The 22,862-nt window shown below is 40.4% G+C and overlaps 1 long non-coding RNA gene across 1 annotated transcript; it reads right to left on the bottom strand.

Moving 5' to 3' along the window:
- Positions 1–4,048: 4,048 nt before the first annotated feature.
- LOC143646102 (uncharacterized) lies at positions 4,049–13,577 on the bottom strand. The gene is made up of 4 exons (XR_013157287.1): positions 13,503–13,577; positions 13,329–13,390; positions 12,654–12,846; positions 4,049–4,625 (listed from the first exon to the last, which is right to left on the bottom strand). It is a non-coding gene; the product is annotated as an uncharacterized LOC143646102 (long non-coding RNA).
- Between the last annotated feature and the right edge of the window lie 9,285 nt (positions 13,578–22,862).

Genomic DNA, 22,862 nt, shown 5'->3' with positions numbered 1-22,862 from the left:
ACATTGTCTGCAAGCTGCTGAAGATTCCTCCCCAAATGGGACTGTTTTTAAAAAATATTTTTGTTGATAAAACTTGACATACAAACACACAAACATTCTTAACATGTAAACATTCCAGACATAGTGTACAATCAATGGCTCACAATATCATCGTGTAGTTGTGTGTTCATCACCATGATCATTTTTTTTAATATTTGTATCACTCCAGAAAAAGAAATACGGAGAAAAAAAGAAAACACTCTTATATACCATACCCCTTACCCTTCTCTCTCATTGACCACTAGTATTTCCATCTTCTTTATTTATTTTAACCTTTGTTCCCCCTATTATTTATTTATTTATTATCCATATTTTTTCACTCATCTGTCCATACTCTAGAGAAAAGGAGCACCAGACACAAGGTTTTCACAATCACACAGTCTCATTGCAAAAGCTATATCATTACACAATCATCCCCAAGAAACATGGTTACTGGAACACAGCTCTACAGTTTCAAATACTTTCCTCTAGCCATTCTAATACACCATAAATTAAAGAGGGGATATCTATATAATGCCTAAGAATAACTTCCAGGATAACCTCTCAACTCTATTTGAAATATCTCAGCCGCTGACACTCTATTTTTTCTCATTTCTCTTTTACCCATTTTGGTCAAGAAGTTTTTTTCAATCCCTTGATGCTGGGTGCCAGCTCACCCTGGGATTTCTCTCCCATGTTGCCAGGGAGATTTACACCCCTGAGAGTCATAACCCACTTGTGGGGGAGGGCAGTGAGCTCACCTACTGTGTCAGCTTAGAGAGAGAGAGAGAGAGGTCACATCTGAGCAACAAAAGGGGTTCTCTGGGGTGACCTTTAGGCCTAGTTTTAAATAGGCTTAGACTATTCTTTGCATGACTAAGTTTCATAGGAGTGAACCCCAAGATTGAGGGCTCAGCCTATAGCTCGTTGTCCCCACTGCTTGCAAGAATGTCAGAAATTCTTCAAATAGGGAAATTGAATATTTCCCCCTTTCTCCCCATTCCTCCAAGGGAACTTTGCAAATTCTTCTTTATTCACTGTCCAAATCACTCTGGGTTTTATCAGGGCATCACACTAACCTGGAAAAACCAACAAAATCCTATGCCCTATTCATGATTCCCTGTACTTATGGTGCTCAACTAAACTGACCATACAAGTTAAATTAAGAAATGTACTATATAAATTTTGCACTAAATAAGCATCTGTCTTTAGTCTTACATAGAAGTTGAAGTTTTAAAATATGAGCGATATCAATGTTTATCCAGTCTTCTGATATACTGTAGCCCTATCTAGATCAGCTTCATTCAGAGCTCTACTCAATGTCTGATCACTTTTTCAACTTTTTAAACAGTTCTGTGTGGGGTACTGCTGACTTTTATAGCTTCAGAGCTCTAACTCTGAGTCTCAGGTGTCACCCAAAGAATAACTTTAAAGAGTGGAAATATGATCTGAGACGTAAGTCCATCAGTTCCAACACTTTCATTCTATTTTAAACATATTCGTTTTTTGCTGCAACAAAAATTTTAGACTCACCTTGTCCATAAATACGGTACCTATTAACTAGAACACACAGGGACAGAATAATATAGAACATAGAAAAACAAACTTGGTTACAGTATAGCTGTTATGCAGATAGATGTGCTCAAAGAATATAGTAGAGAATTGATGGTCACATTAAAAAAACCTTTATAATTTGTGTAATCCCAGCATGTTGATTTAGACATATTCTACACACATCTGCAACCAGAGTAAAAGTTGCAGCATGATTTATCTACATGGGTCACCTCAGCAATGCATTTGGAGTGACGTATAAGAGAATAGTAGTCCCTGCCCTCAAGAAGCATATAAACTGAAAACACAGTTTGCATTTACAGATTTAACTTGTATAAAATATTAAGTATCAAGGTATGTGATTTTCCTGCTTCTTTGCTTCGAGGGGAGAAGTCATTTTTATTATTTGGGACAAGTAAGCTTGCCTCCCTTCTGTCTAGCAGGAGGAAATTATCATCCAAATCTTTTTTCTGTACAAGCAGAGAGTCCAGCAAAATGAGTCAGTGCCTCTGCTCTCAAGAGGCACTGAAATGGGAGTGACCCATGGCAATTTCTCTCCCAATTCTCCTGACCTCCAAAAGGACCTTGAGAGTGCTTGGGCCATAGAAGGCATTTACTATAAAGTTTTGGATGGGTAGATAAATGAATTAGAAGGGCGGATGGCAGGGATTCATTGCAACAAGTAATGCCTCCTGCCCCACCCCATTCAAGTTGCATGCTGAGAATGCATTTAAGGCATTCATTAGTGAGTCAGCTGTCTGGAGATGCCGAGGGCATCTGGCTGCTTCTATGCCTGGACATTACAAGTTTGATGTAACACTTGGAGACTGCCCATACATGAAGGACACAGGTACTTTTATCCCCAGCTGCGGAGGGTTTTGCCACTTCAGGGGCCTCCAACATTGAGATTAGAGTCATTTAATTTGATTTGATGGCTGCAATGGAAAGGGGTAAGAAATGTTAACTTATGCTCTCAGGTCAAAGGAGTTTTGGAAAGAGGGGAGAGGGTTTCAGGCATATTTTATCACCATTCCTTTTCTCTTGCTGTAAGTAAGGATAGCTGAGATATAGGCACCTCTCCATGGCGCTCATCATGTGACACCTTGCAAAGGTGGTGAACCAGAATGAAGGTCCCTGCATCTTCCAGGTATTGCTGTTGCTTTAGCAACTTGTCATCATATAAAGAAAGCCTTCGTCTCATAGATGTCACCACGTGTGCCCTGTGGGATCAGTCACCTTGTATGTAAAGTAGCAAATGCCAGGCAACCTGTGCAGTGTTTTAAGGGATTTGGGTCACTTGTCCTCTACAGCTCCATTCTTTGGGATGGTCCCAGTACTAGGAAAGCTTTCCCCAGACCTAGACATCTTTGAATCTTTGAACTTGAAGAATATTCCTAATGTGACTTTTTGAAAAACAGACAAATGAACAAACAAAAGCAAAACTTCTCTATTTTGTTCTGAAATCCTATCCGGAGCCTTCTTTTTCTTATCAGGAAATTGGGTGATCAGACAAAAAGAATGTGGCCATTAGTCTTTGTGTTTCTACATTTTGGTATATATATATATGTGTGTGTGTGTGTGTGTATGTACATATGTGTCTGTATTTTTACTGAAAACAATTTCCTCACTGACCACCTCATATGTACATGAATGAGCAACTGGAATTATAGCTAAAAAGTCTATGAAGCCTAGTTTGACGATTCCATTTGGACTTTCAGGAGCCATAATGTTACAGAAAACTTGTAACATGGCTAGTTTAGAAATAGCATGCTTGATGCTTATAGAGAAAACACTAACGTCTTCTGCTATTTCTAAGTAGTTTTAATGAACACACTTTTTAGCATTGTAGAACAAAGGCTCGGAATTGTGATTGGCACAGTTTCAGAAGGCTGGGTGTCCGTGAATGACATGTTAGCAGATTACCACTGAGCATGTGAAGGGGCAGTACAGATATGCCCAACACCACTCTTGCATTCACTCATTTACTCAATGTACCCTAAATGTTTCCTCCATGCCAGGTGCTAGGGAGGCTGGCAGGGTTCTTATCTGAGAATACAGCTCAGGTAAAGGGATTCAGAAAACCTAACTTTTCTTAATAAGTAAAACCAAGAGGCAGAGCAGGCTGCTACCAGAGCAGATGGGACATTCCTAGATTAGACCTAAGGACACGAATACTGAGATTTCAAGAATGAGTGGTATTTATCAGGGCAAGAGGGCAAGAAAGAAAGTCAGCTGGGCGGGTGTGTGCATGTTCTGCAACTTCTCTGTGCTCCTAAAATAATGACCAATTGTTAAAATATAGGGGCCACATGCTGTTAACAGTGTTGTCTTGACTGGGGGATGAAGAACCTTCTCCAAGATTGGAAATAAGGTTAATATAGGAGAAAAATGAAAGATTTATTTTATACCTTCTAAATAAAGGTGCTATGAAAAGCACTTTATATATCGATTCACTGTCTCAAGTGAAAAGTATCATTATCATCACAGTTCTCCTGAAGACCAGAGCTGAAATCCTTTTCCTGGAACCCGAACTGGGTAGCTGCAATTTGGGATTCAAGCATGCAGGTCTGGCTCCAAAGTCAGAGGACTTTCCATTCGTCCATGCAGCTCTGTCTGGTGCTTTAGAAAATAAAACTGGCCCTTAATAGCATGCATTTTAGTTGGTTACTGTAAGTGACAGTTCAGTGCTAGTTACTGTAAGTTACAGAAGCCCTGACATCTCACTGGCTTCTGAACACTAAGAGTTTTCTTCTCCCTCACTGAGGTTGTCAGAGGAGGTTGGTTGACAGGAATCCATCCTTCCTGGAGTGATTCCGGGACTGAGACTCCTGTCTTTTGCAGCCATTGGTCGTCACATGTTTCCAAGGATGCTTCAGAAAGGAGAGTGCACAGAGGGTCCTGTGGGAGATCTGATCCATCTGGCGTGCTAGTGGAGAGCACCTAACATTCTGTTGACTGGAACTCAGGCACATGGAACCCCAGGTGTGAGTTTGTAGATTAAAAAGAGCCAGGATTGCCACGTGAGGTTCCACACACAGGGTACAAACAGAGAGGACCTTAGAAAAGAATAACTCTATTAAAAATCAAATAAAATGGCATGAGGTTATTACATAAATTCATAAATATTCAAAAACTTGTTCTGTGAATTCTATCACCAAAAAAAAAAAAAAGTTCATGAGCTAGTTAATTGTTTTCAATCTGGAATCTGTTTTGACTGCCACTCAACCACCTGCTTGAAATGTGAGTTGCTAGAAAATTCAGGCACAGTTCAGGAAAATGAGTCCACATGTCTGACTAGAACACAGTACTAAAGCCACACATTTTTCTATTACATTTTTACTGAGAACAAATAAAATGTGTGAGGAGTGATTTTCCCACATGTCTAAGAGTGTTTGTCTACATGGAGAATTTCAGTTGAGGTTGGCACTCGTGATTGCACATTTTCCTTTTTCGGCAATGAGGATAGCAACTCCAAGGGATTTGCGTTGGCACTGGCTTTGCATGGGATAGGCTTCTCTGTCCTGTTAGGAAGGTTCAAGGCCAAGGAGCTGAAATTTGGATTCTACAATTCAGAAGAAGCATCTGAGTTCTTAGGGTTGGTTTGTGATGGACAATATTTTAAAAAAGAAATAACACCCTAGAATGAATGCAGGTAAAAAAATTGTGGAGTAGGACATTTTACAAATTGTTCCTTCCAGTAGAAAAATGGAAGAGACTGGAATTAACCCTGGAACCTAAATAGGCACTTAGAACAACTACAGGAGACCTAGGGGAAGCAGAAGGGAGAGGCTGCTGGGAGTTTGGCCTTTATGAGTGAAAGCAGGAAGCAGTGACCAGCCCCCAATCCTCAGCCCGTGGTAGCTGCTAAGGAAATGGTGGTAGCTGTGGCAACACAGAACAGATTTTGGAGGCAGACACTTGGGCCCACAGCAGGCTGAGGAAACCACCTCTTCTAAAACTTGGAGATACTCCCTTCTTCAAAATTTGCATTTGAGGTTCAGGGTTGGTCTGGGGAACCAGTCTGGAAAGTGGTCTCAGTTTCAGCCCTCTGAGCAGCAGCACTCCCAGCCTCTCCCACCAGTATCCCCCTGGACATAAAGAGCTGGTACTCTTTTCTTCCTTCCATTTGTGGTGTTTCTTGGTCTGCAGACTCCTGAGGGTACTGCCTAGACTCTGGCCTTGGCTTCTGGCCTCAAACAGTATCTACCAGGATGTAAAAACTCAGTGTACATTTTCATTGGTTTTATTTTTTTCTTTTTCTTTCTTGTGTTGTTTCTTCTGGTGGATCCTTGAGGGCCCAGCACAGATGCCAGCCACAGTTCCTCTCAGAAGTGCCATCTTCTGGCCTCACACAAGCATCTACAGAGATGCTAGGGAGCCAGTGCATCTGGTTTTCTTTATTTTTATTTTTTCTTCTTGTATGTTATGTTTTGGGATCTGGTAGATCCCTGAGGGACAAGCAGGGATGTTGGTCTAGGTTTTGGTCTCACAGTCAGGAGCTTCTAACCATCCACTGGCATATAATAAGAAAATAGAGAGAAAGCTCACCTCATTTTTTTCTCTCTTTTTTTGTCTGTGTGTGTGTGAGTTGTATCAATAATATATTTTTATCTTCTCTCTCTTCTTGACTTTCTCTCCTTTTTTTATACCTTTTTTCTTTCTTTCCTTTCCTTTTTAGTCTAGTAGGCTGATTAGGGGGAGAAGTAGATTTCCAGAGTGACCACAACATAATACTCAAAATGTACAGTTCTCAAAAAATTTGCAAAACAGAGAGGGAAACAGAAAAGAATTGCACAGTCACAGTAATAAAAGAGTTTTTGGAAAATACCCCAGATGAGGCAGTCTCTGAAATTACTAAGGAAAGATCTTAGAACAATTCTCATAAATAGAAAACATGCAAAAATAATTAAAAGAAATCAGGAAGACAAGGTATGAACAATGTGAGAATTTCAATAATGAGGTAGAATTTAAGACAAAGAATTAAATGGAAATTCTGGAACTCAAAAGTATAATACCTGAAGTGAAAAATTCAATAGAGGGGTTCAAGAGCAGATTAGAGGAGGCAGAAGAAAGGACAAGATAACTCAATTACAAAAGAATTGATACTGTCCATGTTAAGGGCAGAATGAAAAAAAGAATGAAAAAATTGGCCATAGCATGAAGACACTGTGAGACACCATTAAATGTATCAGTATATGACCCTTAGGAATCCAAGAAAGACATGTAAGAGATAAAAGGTCAGAAAATATTTTTGGAGAAATGGCTGAAAACTTTCCAAATCAGTTGAAAGCTTTGAATATATATATCTAAGGTGATTGATGAACACAAGCATGATCAACCCAAACAGCTCTGCACCTAGACACATTATATAAAACTGTTCAATGTTAAGGAAAAAGCAGAATCTTAAGAATAGCAAGAAGGAATCTATGCCTCACACATAAGGGATTTTTAATATGATTAACATCTGAGCTCTCATTAGAAACAAGGGAGGCTAGAAGACATTGGGAGTACATATTCTGGACAAACAAAAACTGAGAAAGTTTATTACCACTAGACTTGCCTTATAGGGAATGCTAATGGATCCATAATGTAGAGAAGAAAGGGCTTAGACAGTGTCTCAATATTGGGTGGAGAAATAAGGATAACAGTATAGACAGATATAAAAGCCAATATTATTTCAGTTTTAATTTATATGTCTCATTTCATTTAAGGCTTGGCATTCAAAACATTAAAAAACAAGCATAAATCTTTGTCACAAAGCATACAATGCATAAAAATGTAATTTGAGATAAGAATGACATGAACAGGAGTATGGAGGTATGGTGGAGGTATATAGGTACTGGGTCTGTGCAGCCTAACAAAGTCCAGTTAGAATCAATTCAAAGTAAATTGTAATAGATTTATTATGCTAAATGTCATCCTTATGGTGACCTTAAAGAAAATATTTAACAAATCAACACAAAAGGAAGGGATAAGTGATTAAAATAGATAATTATCAAATAATATCTAACAAAAAGGAAGGCAGTAATGGAGGAAAAGAGGTGAAAAAAGTATGAGACTTACAAAAAAATTAACAAAATTGCAGAACTAAATTTTGCCTTATCAGTAATTTCCTCAATGTAAATTCATTAAACTCTTTAATCCAAAGGCAGGGATTGGTAGAATTGATAAAGAAACATGACGCAACTATATGCTATTACAAGAGATCCATCTTAGATCCAAAGACAAATAAGTTAAAAGTGAAAAGATGAAAACAAAATGTCATGCAGTCATCAAAAGACAGTGGGGTGGGTATATTAATGATTGACAAAATAGACTTTAAATAAAAAACTGTTACAATAGACAAAGAAGGGCATTAAATATTGATTAAATGATCATGTTGACAAGAAAACTGAGCAATTACAACATGCATTGTAAAACTGAATGACAACATGTATGAAGCAAACTGTCAGAACTGAGGGAGAAAATAGACAGTTCTAAAATAATAGTTGGGGATTTGAATGCGCCACTTCAAATTCTGGATAGAACATCTAAACTGAAGATCAAAAATGAAATAGAGGTCCTGAACCACAACACCGTAAACCAAGTATATCTAATTACAGACATAGAGTACTTCATCTAACAACGGTGGTATGCACATTCTTTTCAAGTGCACGCGGATTGTTCTCTAGGATGACCCATATGCTAGGGCACATGAGAAGTTCAAATGCATTTTAAAATATTGAAATCTTTAAAGATAACCTCTCTGACCACAATGGAACGAAGTTAGAAATCAATAACAGAAAGGAAACTGGAAAAGTTACAAATATGTGGAAATTAAATAGCACCCTCTTATGTAATCAATGAACTAAAGAAGAAATTAGATGGGAAATTTGAAAATACTTAGAGACAAGTGAAAACAAAGGTGCAACATGCAAAAACTTATAGATGTACTAAAGGCAGTGCTCATGGGGATATTTATAGTGATGAATGCTTATATTATAATAGCAGAAAAATCTCAAGATTTTAACCCAACTTTACATCATAAAGAACTAGGAAAACAAGGGCAAAGTAAACTAAAGCTAGCAGAAGAAAGGAGATAATTAAGATTTTCTGACCAAAAAAAGAGGCAAACAATTAAAATCAGAGTGAAAAATGGTGACATCACCATTGACCTTACAGAAATAAAATGGTATAAGAGAATATTATGAATAAATGTATGACAACAAGCTAGATAATCTAGAAGAAATGGAAAATTTCCTAGAAATATACCTATTACCCAAATTGTCTCAAGAAAAAATAGAAAATACCAACAAACCTATTGCAAGCACAGATATCGAATCAATAACCAAAAATCTTCCAAACCTTCCCCACCCCAGAAAAAAAGACTCTGAAGAATTCAGGACCAGATTGCATTGCTGGTGAATTTCCCTTATGAATAAAGATGCAAACATCCTTAACAAAATTCCAGCAGAGTGAATCCAATGACATATTCAAAGAATCACACAAGTTGGGCTCATCCCAGGAATAAAGAGTGAACTAACATACAAAATTAATGTACTAGAATGAAGGAAAACAGAATACATTATCTAAATATGTAATATATATAATATAATAATATATGCTGAAAATGCATTTGACAATATCCAACACCCTTTTTTGGTAAACGCCTTCAGAAAAATGGGAATAGAAGGGACTTCCTCAACATGATAAATGCCATTCATTTATCTACTGCTAAATATCAAACTGAATGGTGAAAGACTTGATGTTTTCTCTCTAATAACAGAAGTGAGTCAAGCGTACTTGCTTTCACTATTGCTATTTAATATTCTACTGAACGTTCTTGTCAGAGCAATTAAGCAAGGAAATGAAATAAAAGGTACCCAAATTGGAAAGGAAGATGTAAAATTATCTCTATTTGCAAGCAATGTGATCTCTTATATGGAAAGCCCAATAGAATCCACAGGAAAACTATTAGAGCTAATAAATGAATTCAGTAAAGTGGATGCATACAAGATCAACACAAAAACTCAATTACATTCCTATACTAACAATGACTAATCCAAAGAGGAAATTAAGAAAACAATTCCATTTACAATAGCTTCTAAAAGAATAAAATAACTAGGAATAAATTCAGTGAATGATAAAAAATGCTTGTATACTAAAAACTGTAAAACACTTCTGAAAGAAATTAAAGAAGAATTAACTAAATAAAAAGACATCATATGTTCATCATTTGAAGAGTTAAAACTGTGAATATGTCAACATTATCCAAAGCAATATATAAAGACAATATAATCTCTAGCAAAATTCCAGCTGCTTGTTGCAGAACTGGAAAAATATATTCTAAATTTATATAGAACTGCAAATGATGCCAAATAGCCAAAATGATCTTAAAAAAGAATAAAGGTGGAGGACCTACATGTTGTAATTCCAAATTGTATTTCAAAGTGCCAGTAATCAAAACAATGTGGTACTGGCACGAACACAATAGTGGAACAAAATAAAAACCCAGAAATAGTCCCACATATCTATGGCCAATTGATTTTTGCCAAGGATGCTGAAAACATTCAGTAGGGAAAGAATAAACTCTTCAACAGATGGTTTTGGTAAAAGTGGATATTCATATGAAGGAGAATGAAGTTAGACCCCTACCTCACACCATATGCAAAAATCAACTCAAAATGCATCAATGGCCTAAACATAAGAGCTGAAATTATAAAACTTTTAGAAGATAACATAGGGGTAAACCTTCATGACATGGGAATTGGCAATGGATTCTTACATACGACACTGAAGGCATGAGAGACAAAAGAAACAATAGATAAATTCAACTTCATCAAAATTAAAAAATTTTGTGCAGTGAAAGAAATTACTGAGAAAGTGAAAAGACAACCTACAGAATGGGTGAAAAGAGTTTCCAACCATATATCAAACAAGGGTTTAACATGCAGGAGACATGAAGAACTTCTACAAATCCACAACAAAAAGACAAATTATCCAAGTAAAATGAGCAAAGAAGATGAACAGGCATTTCTCCAAAGATGACATACAAATGGCCAATAAACCCATGAAGAGATACTCAACATCATTAGCCAATAAGGAAAATGCAAATTAAAAACAACAATGAAGTATCATTTCTCACCCTGAAGAATGGGTATTATTTTTTTAAAAATAAAAGAAGTGTTGGAGAGGATGTGTATAAACTGGAACCCTAGTGCATTGTTGGTAGGTGCTGACATTATAGAAAGCAATAGGAGGTGTTGCACTTTCCCTCTGGAGATGCTTCATTTGTCTTCTGTAATGTTAACAGCTGTTGATGCTCAACATCCAGGTCACCTAGTGCGTTAGGAATTGCTAAATGGTTATGTTCTGCTGTCCCTACTTTGTCAGCTGGACTACTATAAAGAGAGGAACTTCTCCTTGCTATTTTGCTACCCGGTAGTACAGTTGTATAGGAAAGGCAGTATACATGCTTGATGCTTTCCCTTTGCTTAAGTTTTCAAAGTAATGAATCAGCTTCCTTGTCTTCCACAGAGACCTCTTAAGCTTTATTGTGGTGGTTTGTTGTTGTATGACAAAACTCATGATTTTAAGAGATGTGGTAAGTTTCGAGTTGATTGCAGTTACTACTCCTTCCTGTGGAAGTTTCTTCAAGTTCTCTCTCTGCCAGCCATGGCTCCAGTAGCCTAGGGAGCTTACCCCCTCCCTGCCGCTGCAAACAGTTCCAGCCCTAGCAGATATTGTCTTGCCCCAGAGAACAGCACTTACAGTACCAGCACCACAGGAGAGTCACCGGGAACTCTTTAGCCTTTCCACAGTTCTCCAGCCCTGGGGCAGGATGAGGAGAGGCACGTGGCGCATGTTTTCACCTTGTTCTTCTCCATAAAGTGTCAGTATCTTCCTGGCTAAAAAAGAAGTTGTGGTTTTCTTTGGAAATACAGTCAAATGGTTCATGTCTGTCATTAGTCATCCAGCCTTCAGTATCCTTCAGACTTCTCTCTCTTCTTTCCTGGGACTTCCGACTCTGCAGCCCCACCCCACAATGCCTGGGGCTCTCACCTGTCCAGCACTCTGGTCCTATTGAATTTGCTCTCAGTAAAGACTCTAATGACTGACTGCATGAATGTTTCTCAGAGGGTACCTGTATCTTTAAAAATGAACAAATTTTAAGCTAAAGGAATACATCTCTAATTGTAGAATTGGCTGCCTTCTGCTCTGAAGTTGCCCCATGCAGGGAGCTGCCTCTTCTACTTTCTGTTGATGTCTGTGAACACTGCTGCCTAAACCTGGTGGCAGCCATGTTTGAGAAAGAAGACTTGGATTTGGGAGCCGGCACTGCCTATTCCTGGCGAAGCATCCAAGTGAGATCAGAGTGTACTTCCACTTCTGGTGCTGCAGCCATTGCTCCATGCCCTGGATGGTGGTTATAGCTTGGCCGGAGAGGGGTTCACCCTCTGCCCCCTGGTTTCCTTTCACTGCAAGGCTGGTCCTTGATTGGAGTGATGTTTCCCAGATGTTCTAGCTGATGGGCATACCTCTCCCTCGCCAGTACTCAAACACAGCTACTAGGAGAAAGGGACGCCCACTGCAGAGCTCTCCCTGCTGGCAGGTGGGGTAAGCTAAGGCCCTGGGACCTCTCCTTTTGGGACCCAAATGCAGGTGACAATCCATCAGTGATGCCACGCTCTGGTCTGCACATGACATATTTGTATCCATCCTGCATTTCTTCAGGCTCTGGGGAGACACACAACCAATAAGGAAAACTACGAGCTCCTAAGCACCTGGTGGGCAGGAGACCAAGAGGTGAAGATTGAGGACTGAGAAGGCAGTAACCCAGCCAAAGACATTTTTAGGCTGCCCAACTGCAGAGGCAGGGAAGTTGGAGGTCTCCAGAGGTGATGAGAGTCCACCAAATCAGGCATCCGGGAGCAGCCCGAGGCTAAAAGGGCTGTGTCTCAAGAATGGCAAAATCTACTTTGCTTACCAAGGGAATAAAACTTCTCATGCAGTTCTAAGTATCATATACAAACTGTACCTTGTAGATTTTACTATTTTTTTTAAATTCTATTCTAAGACATTTGCAAAGTGCCAACCATACTCACAGCATGAGCTCAGCAGCAGAAAATCTTCTCTCCACACTTCAGTTTGTGTGTGTCTGTAATGAACAGCACCATAATATGGCACACACAGTGCCGCAAGTCTAAGTTTGGATTTCAGAACTGGTTCATCGAAGGAAGTTATTTGGATTTCCTGTGCTTCAGTTTCTTCATCTCTGAAGTTGAGATAATCACGACACTGAATAGTATATAAATGATAATGTATTAAAAATGCTTAAGGTCCCTAATGAAATGTCATTATCATCGATGCCCTCTCTTTCACTACCATGTCATTACTATAATTCTAGAGCCATGATTCTGAGCCAAGCGCACACCTGACCCAGGGACACGTTTGTCTACCTCTGGAGACCTTCTGGGTTGTCACAATTGCTACCAGCATCTAGCAAGTAAAGGCCCGGGGTGCTTTTAAGCATCCTCCAATGTTCAGGGCAGTGCCCCAACAAAGAATCATTTGACTCCGAGTGTCAATAGTGCTGAGGAGGGGAAATAGTGCTGAGGAGGGGAAACTTTGCTTTAGATGGGAAAAAGGAAGTACAAGATGAGCAGAATGGGAGAAAACAACAGTCTTGGACGTGGTTTGGGGAACATGCTCTCTCCCATAAGCAGGGGCACATGTTCTATTCATGGTCTGACGCTCCGGAATTCTGAGTTCCTACTTACCTGTTACTGAAGCTGAGAACGCTTAGCTGTTAGGGAAGACTTGGCCTTTCCTTAAAGTCCAACTGAGAGCCAATGAAGGGAAAGGAAGGAACACAAAAATAAATTCTGGAGATTGCTCCACCGACCAACAGATGCCTCTTCCCAAGGGCCATCTTAAAGACTAGAACCACTTACCCTTTCCAATGTGTGCCTTTCAGCTCTGAGCTCATTTGGAACATGCATTTCTCAAGGAATACCCTCGGGTTGTGAAAAGGGCATGCAGAAAGGAATGAGAAAAACACATTGAGACTTTCCATTAAAAGTGGCTTGTGAAATTAAGAGGTGCATTATAAGTAGCATCTTCATGGTTGTAGTGGATTTCAGGAAGAGAACAAGGTAGTGGCACTTAGTAGTGGGGTAGTAACTAGTTCCCAAAAGCCACTAGAGAACTTCTCCACTGCTTCTTTTCTATTGTAATGTAACCCAAGAAGGACATTTTTGCTAAATCCATTTAACTGTACCAGCAGAAATGTAGGTGGTAAAAATAGTTTATCTTGACCCATATTCTATACAAATGTATAAATAAGTCCAAGTTGGCTCACAAAGATTCTTCTTTTGAAGCAGGAAATCTGCCCTCCTGAAGTTTGATCTTAGCATAAACTTTCTGCCTTCCAATATCAGCACCAGTTTTTACCGTGGGGTACACACTGGTGAGCGGGCAGTTGTGGCAACAGTGGACATGAAAATTTCCTCAATGAGTGGTGAATCATCCTTGACAGCTTGATTTGAAAACACATTTACTACTAAGCATTTACAAATTGATCTCAGTGGACTCCTTGGTTCAGATTGTCATGGTTCTCAAATAAGAACAACAACTCCAATTTAATAAACAGGACTGCACATGTCCTAGCATGTTCCCTGGATTCTGACAATGCTCCCATAACTCTCAAGCTATCAGTGGAAAAAGATCATCAGTGATAGCACTGGTCCAAGGGAACACAGTCTTAGCCACGTACTTTTAGTCATAACAGAAAAGTTGCAATCCCAGAGCTCAGAGTTTTTAAATAATTTACCTTAGAGTTTAAGATTAAACTCTCCAAATAAATGGTATCATTACAAGGCTGAAGGTTGACCCAGAGCAAAATGGCAAAAAGAGCCAAGATGTTCCAGCACACCTGTGCACACATGGTCCCCCACTCTCTCCTCAGCTCCCTTCTCCCTGCTTCTCCCTGCTTATCCCAAAAAGGGTCTGGAAACCCTTATCTGTGGTGCCCAGAGAAGTGAAGCTTATATCATCCCCCGTGAACATAAGAGCTAAGCAATGGACGGTTTCAATCATTTGTCCTCTGAAGATGATTCATGAAGCTTTGTCTGGACTTGTGACTTCTCTTTAGAGCTCAAACTCTGTTTCCACCCACCACTGCTCATTGCCCCCTGGGCACCTCCAAGCTCCTCAGATGCAAATGCTGTGTCCTGAAGTAAGTTCCAGTCCCAGCTCAGAAATGATGCACAGCGTCGTTGAAAATTGGATTTCTAACAAAATTCTCAGGAAGAGAACAATGTAGTGGCACTTAGTAATGGGGTAGTAAGTGCTTCTAGCACAGCCTTCTCAAGGTGTACAGCCACAGTCCTGAATTTCAGGCCTTACCCATGCTATGTTTTCAAGGTGATTTTAGTAGCTTCTGCACTGCCCGCACCATCAACTTGTTTCTCCCTTGGTATTCAAGGCCCTGAACTCTGCCCCATCTCCCTCTAAACACAGCCCCTGCCCTCCCACCCATGGATCCTACTTACCGAATGAGCCTCATTCCCCCTAGTTACATCCTCCATCAATCCCAATTGCAGAAAGTTCCTCCCCCTTCTGAGGCTCCCTGTCCCTCCCCCCATGAGTCATTCCAGGCAAGGACCTCTTCTTTGGGGCCTGCAGGTAGAACCCTTCCACACAGCCCCCACCACACTGTTTTCTTTTACGATGTACTTCCCTTTCCACCTTAGGTGACCATGGTCAGATTCAGCCTCCTCCTGTAAGGCGAGAAGCTCCTGGAGGGTGGGACAGGGAAGGACAGCCTTCAGAGAGGGTGAGAACCTGGCAGAGAAGGCCATTGTAGCCCCCTTCTCTCCACAGGCGTTCCCTCACGTCATTTCTTTAAACTCAGTGCTTTCTCCTCTCCAGGTGAGTGAAGCCCTTGCCAAGGACGAGTCCTCCCCAGGCTCTTAGCACCTCACTTTGGAACACAAGAGAGCCGCCCTCCATTGTTCTCACCTTCCAGGGCCTCAGGTGACACTGGACTAGAGGAGGCCTTTTAAAACTCTTGTTCACAAGCATAGAGCTTTGGACAGTGTGAGGATCTGTAAATACTGGTCAAGTGAATGGTTAGTTATGCTGAGTAAATGACAATTTTCACAACTTCTCCTATCCCTGACATATTCCAGTGCTATCAGGTGCTCCCCCCAAATTATTACAGAAAACACTGCCCACTATATCTCCTCTTAGCATTTTAAATAGCTGAAGAAATCCCTCAATAGATAAAACTGCTTGCCTCTGGTTTAACTCAGCTAGCTTGCAAGGAGAAACATTTCCATTGCCCTTCAAATCATATATCACAATGCCTTGCGAAAAGTACAATTTTTGCAGTGCTTTTCCCATGCATGTCTCCATGCACTTCTCCTTCTCTCTGCTCAAGTCTGTGTTCAAATGATTCCCCATCTGTATTGGTTGCTGTCGCTGAGTAACAAACAGCCACATACTCGGCCTTACAACAACACCCATTTGTTGTCTCGCAGACAGAGATTTTGCCTGTGAGGGTCACTGTTTTACCTCCAGCATCTGTAAGTGTGCTTGATGCATTAAGGGAGCACTGGTTGGGTGCGTGGATGGTGGATAGCAATCGTCCCTGCTCGTTGTTGCATCACTGACCCATCCTGCCAAGCGTGAGGTTCCTGCCTGGGTCGCCATCTTCCTCAGTCTTCTGCCAACATTTGACCATGGGCATTGTCTTCTTCTTAAGGTGTTTCCTTTCTCTGCTTCCTTGCTCTCATGTTCTCTTGGATTCAAATCTCTTACATGACACACAGCTCCTTCTCAGTCCCCAGCTGACACCTCCTTGGCCATGTTGTCATGTTGTCAGGGAGCTCCAGAACTGCATCCTAAGACCTGCCTCCTCTCTGCCTGTATGTGCCGGGAGGTCCTTCCAGTCCTAGCTCTAGCACCCAGTCACAAGGACCATGACACATCACTCTGCTGCTTCAAAGACTCCCAAGATTTCTCTTTGCACCTAACAATGACATTCAACCCCTTTGCAGTAGCTTCCAAGACTGATGTGATGAGCTCACACCTACTTCCTCACGAACACCCATACAGGCACCGCTGCACAAATGCCTGCTTCTGTAAGAAGCCCAATTCTTACTTACAACAGGGACTCAGTCCTGCCTGATCCCCTGCTGGAAACACTCTTTTACCACTCTGTTTGCATAGCCAGCTAAGCTTCACTGGCACACCCCAACTCCTGGAGAGGAAATAGCCTCATCCTCTGAAACTTCTCTGTGCAACTTGTCCCTCTAAAAATAGCTTTATTATTGTTATATGTATGCATTTATTACTTTGCTATCTCTCTCCCAACAAGAATATAAGTTCTCAGGGAAGATGACCCACTTTATCACACCACCTCAGAGTGCCTGGCACACAAACACCTCTGGATGAGTGAACAAATGTCAACCTTCTGGCTCTGAGGCTGTGAGTGGGGGCTCCTGGTTTGCTAGGACCTGACCAGTTAGAGGGCCATTGTGTCCTGGAGGTCAGGAGCTGAACTTCACATGCTCAAAGCAGTTAGAGGATCACTGTGTCCTGGAGGTCAGGACCTGACCACCACATAGTCATGGCAGTTAGAGGGCCATAGTGTCCTGGAGGTCAGGACCTGACCACCATGCGGTCATGGCAGTTAGAGGGCCACGGTGTCCTGGAGGTCAGGACTTGACCACCACGCGGTCACGGCAGTTAGAGGGCCAGAGTGTCCTGGAAGTAAGGACCTGACCACCATTCAATCATGGCAGTTAGAGGGCCACAGTGTCCCAGAGGTCAGGACCTGACGCGGTCATGGCAATTAGAGGGTCGTGGTGTCCTGGGTGTCAGATCCAGACCATGGAGTTTGGAACTAGGTCCCAGACTGACCTGGATTCTGTAACCAGATTGAGCATTTCTCAGCAATAAATAAAAGCGATTTCAGAGTTAATATTTGAGAAGTTATATTGATTAGATTTAAACCACATAAGACGATAATATAAAACCATTTGGTTGAAAAATAAGATTTCCATGTATTTCAATATCTGTTAACTTTGTGTGTGTATGTAAAGGAATCCAATGTTTTCTTTTCCTCTCTCCCTCCCCCATGCCCTTCCTGCCTCCTTTCTTTCTCTCTCTCTTTTTTTTCTTTCTTGCTTTCCCTCTCTCTCTCTCTTTCTTTCTCTTCCTTTCTTTCTCCTTCCTTCCTTCTTTTCTTCCTCCTTTTCTTCTCTCTCTTTCTCTCTTTTTATTTCAAAGGTATCAGAGGTAGGGGCCCTATCTCTGGCCTAGTGGGATCACTTACCATCTGAGAACTGTCTGATCAGGTTTGTGCATAAATAGGAATGCAGAAAGGGAGAAGGTGGGGTCATCACCCCTTCCCAACCATGCAGAGATGATGGTATCACTGCAGTAAAAAACAATAAAACCAGTTTTGCTTCTATAATTCTTTTTGGGTTTATGGGAAAAAATGCAAAACCCATCCAGCAGTTGTTATCAAAGTTTAGCTAATCTTTCTGATGATGGATGGATCAGTTTATCTAATAACTTGGAGGTTTCTTGGTGATCCTGGCGCTGTGTTATCAGAGAGGATCGTGGATAAGAGTCAGCTTCTTTCAGTGTTCTGTACAGCAGTTTCCAGTGCATCGCTGGGACCTTCAGAGGAAAGCAGAGCGTGCTGGTTCCAGGGCTCAGGAAGACATGGCTCCTCTGGGAATTCTCCCCGCATCTAGGCAGGGCAGCAGTTTAGATCCTGAACACGATAGTTAATGGGCCTTGAAATTTTACCATATTTAGAGCAACTACAGATGTTCTTCCAGTTCCAGGCCTGCATGTGTGATCCATTATTTACTGTTTCTGAGGAACTTGCGTTAATATTTTATTGGGATGTTAGAGCTGCAACAGTGGTATCTCCTACACTTTATTGGCCATAGCAAGAGAGCAGTTCTTTTTGCACCTTCTGGCGATCTCTTAAATCACAGTGTGGCAAAGTGGAAGAGAGAACATTTGGGCCTGACTGGTTGGTTTACCTCCCTATTGACTTTGACAATTTCAGACTTGTCCATCACTTTTAAAAAGTGAGAAGAGCCTCTTCCTCTTTTTTTTCAAAGTAGAGTCCTCTTCTTCCTCAGGGAGTTATCTATGCGTGATGATGGATACTGAATTTAGTTTTGGAGTGTAAATGATAGTTCACAGTCCACCATTCTGTAATAGATTTCAAATGGCTTGTTCATTTTACAGTCTTACTATGAAGGCACGTCACGCTTCTCTCCAATCATATAACTTCATAAGCCTCCTGCTGTTTATCTCTCTTTGCTTTCCTTATCAAGAACACTTAACGTCATTTTCAAAACTTGAGGATTTGCACCATGTCTTCCAAGGCATTTCCAAGACAAAGTTGGGATTTTGCACATATTCAAAACAGATTCTTGTTTTGCATTTTTCCCTCTGGAGGGAATACTCTGTTTCCACTTTTGAAGGTGGTTTGCTACTTGATGCATGAGATGAGAGGAGACAGCAGTCATGCTTATGCATAGATATTGACCAGGTGCATTAGCTTGGAAACTCACTGCTGCTTTTCATTTCCGAACACATTGATCAGGCATATACAATGCTGCAAACAAAATAATCTGGTTATTTTAAAGATAATAACAGTTAAGCCTAGCTATTTGCTCATCGCACAGCTGTTATTCAACCAGTTGTGTGTGTGTGTGAGGGGTAGGTTGGAGGAAGCTGTTTGCAAAATGGTCAATCAGCAACTCACGTCCATCTTATCCATTACGTGAAATGGGATTTGGGATGATCAAACTTTTGCTCATCAGCTGATAATATAAACTCATTATCAGGTTAGGTAATCTGTCAACAGTTTTATATTATAAGGTGAAACTCAGTAATAAACAAGAAAACAAAAATTCATGATTTCTATTGATTAAAATTGATACAACATTTTATCATAATGTTTCTGTATATTTGAATTATTTGTTAAGGTGTTGCTGGGAAAATGGAGTAAAAATCTGGGGAAATGTGTATATATCTAAACACTCATACATATGTAAACACATACACGTATACTTGGATTCCTTCCTCAACTTTATTCAACAATAAATTCCAAATTGCCTGCATACTAAGAAGAAAAGAATATTAGTAAAAATCATAGGAGGTTCCCTTCCTATCCCTTCCCTTCCCTTTTCCTTTGATTCTTTGTCTTGAGAAAGACCTTTTTCTGAGTATCAAACATCTCAGAAACAAAAAGTAAACTCCCTGATACATTGTCTAAGGGATACCAGGTGAGGGTTCCCCAAAAGGAAAGGGAGTGATGAGGCTGATCTAAGGACTAACAGCCCAGGATTGTCAGCAGGGCTCCCTTTGCCATCAGGCTCTTCCAGTACTCTCTAAGGTGTGCCCTTTCCTGCCAGCTCTCTGTGTTCCAGGCAGCTGAGAAGGAATGGAGGGAACAGGCCTCCCAAAGGAGGGAGCCCTGTTTTCTAGATCCTGTTTAGACAGCTCAGCCCTGTAGCCTCCACCTGTATCTCATTGGCCAGATCACAGGCATGTGCACAGGAGACTGGAAATGCTGTCTTGTAGTACCCGTTGCTCACCAACCACAAAAAACACAACAACCACAAAAACGTGTTGTTTAAAAAGGAAAAAGGGAAGGACATGATGGGCAGGCAACCAGCAGCCTCTGTCTTGTGCTCTAATGTCTATGATTCATAAAACAAAGGAGAGTGCTTGCAATTTGCATTATCATGTTTAGAATAAAATCTACACTCTTTGCAGAAACTATATGACCCACCTGGAGTGAGCTCTGCCTGCCACCTCAGCCTTATCTGTAGCAGCCCTCCTGGGCCTTTCCAGGGTCCAGAGCTTTTGTTCCCCCTAAGCAGCTTTGTGCTTGCTCTTCCCCGATGTTTGTCCAGCTGGGCCTAATGTCACACAGTCAGCAAGCCCTACCCTGGCGGCTTGTCATTGCCTGTCTCACTGCCCTGTTAGTTATTTTTTTCATAATACCGTAAATCATCCTATTTGTATTTATTAATTCATTTACTTGTTCATTCTTTGTCTTTCCCCACAGAATATAAATTCTGTGAAAAGAGAAAACACATATATTTCCTTAAATATTGTGTACTTAGTAATTGAATAGTATTTATCTTTGTTCATAGTAGGTGTGATGATTAATTTCATGTGTCAATGTCGTTAGATTGTGATGGCAAGTTGTTTGGTCAAGCACTGGCTTGCTTATTACCGTAAAGGTATTTCATACATGAGAATTGCATCCACAATCAACACACGATTGCATCTACAATCAACACAAGAGATTTCCCTCAGCAATGTGGGTTATCTCATCATCCAATCAGTTGGAGGTCTTAAAATCTATTATTGTGGGTTTCAAAGGTCAAAAGAATTTTTGCCTCAGCTTCAGCATTGGATTTTGACAATTTCCAGCACAACCAGCTTCCTTCAGGGAACTTGGGCTAAGAACTTCAACATCACCTTTATAGGAGTTTCCAGCCTGTGGCCTGCCCTTGAGAAGTTTGAACTTGCCAGTCTCCATGGTCATGTGAAGCAATTCCTTATAATAAATCAATCTCTCTTTCTGTCTCTGTCACCACATATATGTGTATGTGTGTGTGTGCACGTGTGTGTGTAAGTGTGAATGTGTATCTGTGTGCATGTGTTTAATTGGTTCTGTTTCTCTAGAGAACCCTGACTGATACAGTTGAAAAGTAGAGAATAAAAAATATCTTTTGGCGAATGGGTAGAGCAACAAGTATTACTTCTGCAATCATTGTTTATTGATACGGCACATTTATACTTGAATTTCTGCTTATATCCTTTGTGCTTTTCAGTACATACTCTCATTTATACAGTGGGAATTTTCTCTTTCCATTTCAATGTTTATTCTGTCAAAAACACATTTGGGGGTGGTGCAACAGTGGCTCTGTGGCAGAGTTCTCTCTTGCCATGCCAGAGACCCGGGTTTGATTCCTGACGCCTGCTCATGAAAAATAAAATCAAAAACATAAACAAAATACACAGACATTTGGCTCATTAGTCTTATTTTTGTCATTGGGATATCATCTCATGGACAGAAGCACCACTTACACTGCTAAGTTCTCCCAGAATCACTGAGTTGATAATGGTCATGTTAAATGGGAAACCTTAGGGTGTAATGCTTTCACATCCCAAACATTGCATCTTACATGCCCTGCTACATGGCACATGTTTCTAAAAGGTTTTAGATAATTACTTAATTTATACTATATGTGAAATAGTATAATATTACTAGATGGTATACTGGGATAAACTAAAATTTTATACCCTAAATCCTAAAGCAATCACTGTAATATACAATTCGGCCAGCTTAGATACAGTGTGAATCTGTGTATTAATGAATGATTCCTCTAAAACAAAAATGAAAACGGTCTATCTGATACATGTGCAGATGGGAACAGAGACCACAACAACACATCTACCAACCAACCAGCCAGAAAATAAACACATATTGATTTGACATATTGACTATGACATATTGACTATGGGTGTGGCCGAGAGAGAGGATGCTTTTTATTACCAGAACTTTCAGCCTACACAAAGGTCAAATTCATTAACTCTTTGCGCACATATTTGGATAAGAGACTATTAGATAATCTATATTTTTTCAAGTAGTGATTCAGCTGAAGAACAGCTCATCTAGCATAACAGGACACATTCTACAAAGTAATTTGGGAATTATATTCTGTGTAAGTTGGCTGGTGTCCCATGTCATATCACTTATTGAGCATCCTCATGTATAATTTACTTCATTTGTTCATGTTTTAATAACTTTATTGACACATGATTGACATAATGGATGGTATATATTTAAATTATACAATTTGATGAACTTATATATATGTATACACCCATGAAGTCACCAGCACATGCACAGTAATGAGCATTCCATCAACTCCTATCGTTTTCAGGCTCCCTAGTAATCCCTCCTGCTTGTTCTTTTCCTGCCCCCACCAGACCGGCTTTGTTTTCTGTAACTTTGGATTCGTTTACATTGCCTTGAGTTTCATATAAGAGGAATCATACTGTATGTACTCTCTTGTCTGGATTCCTCCAATCAGCCTAATTATTTTGAAATCTATGTTGAAGCATGTGTCAAAAATTCATTCTGTTTCATCCCCAAGTAGGGTTCTGTTGTAAGAACGTACAACAGGTTGCTTATCCCATCACCTGTTGATGGATATTTGGGCTGTGTTTAGTTTTGGGCTATTACAAATAGATCA

Source organism: Tamandua tetradactyla, chromosome 9, assembly GCF_023851605.1.
Source record: "Tamandua tetradactyla isolate mTamTet1 chromosome 9, mTamTet1.pri, whole genome shotgun sequence".
NCBI classification, from domain to species: Eukaryota; Metazoa; Chordata; class Mammalia; order Pilosa; family Myrmecophagidae; genus Tamandua; species Tamandua tetradactyla.
The sequence above is the reverse complement of the archived record's forward strand: the minus strand, read 5'-3'. Positions and strand labels throughout refer to the sequence as shown.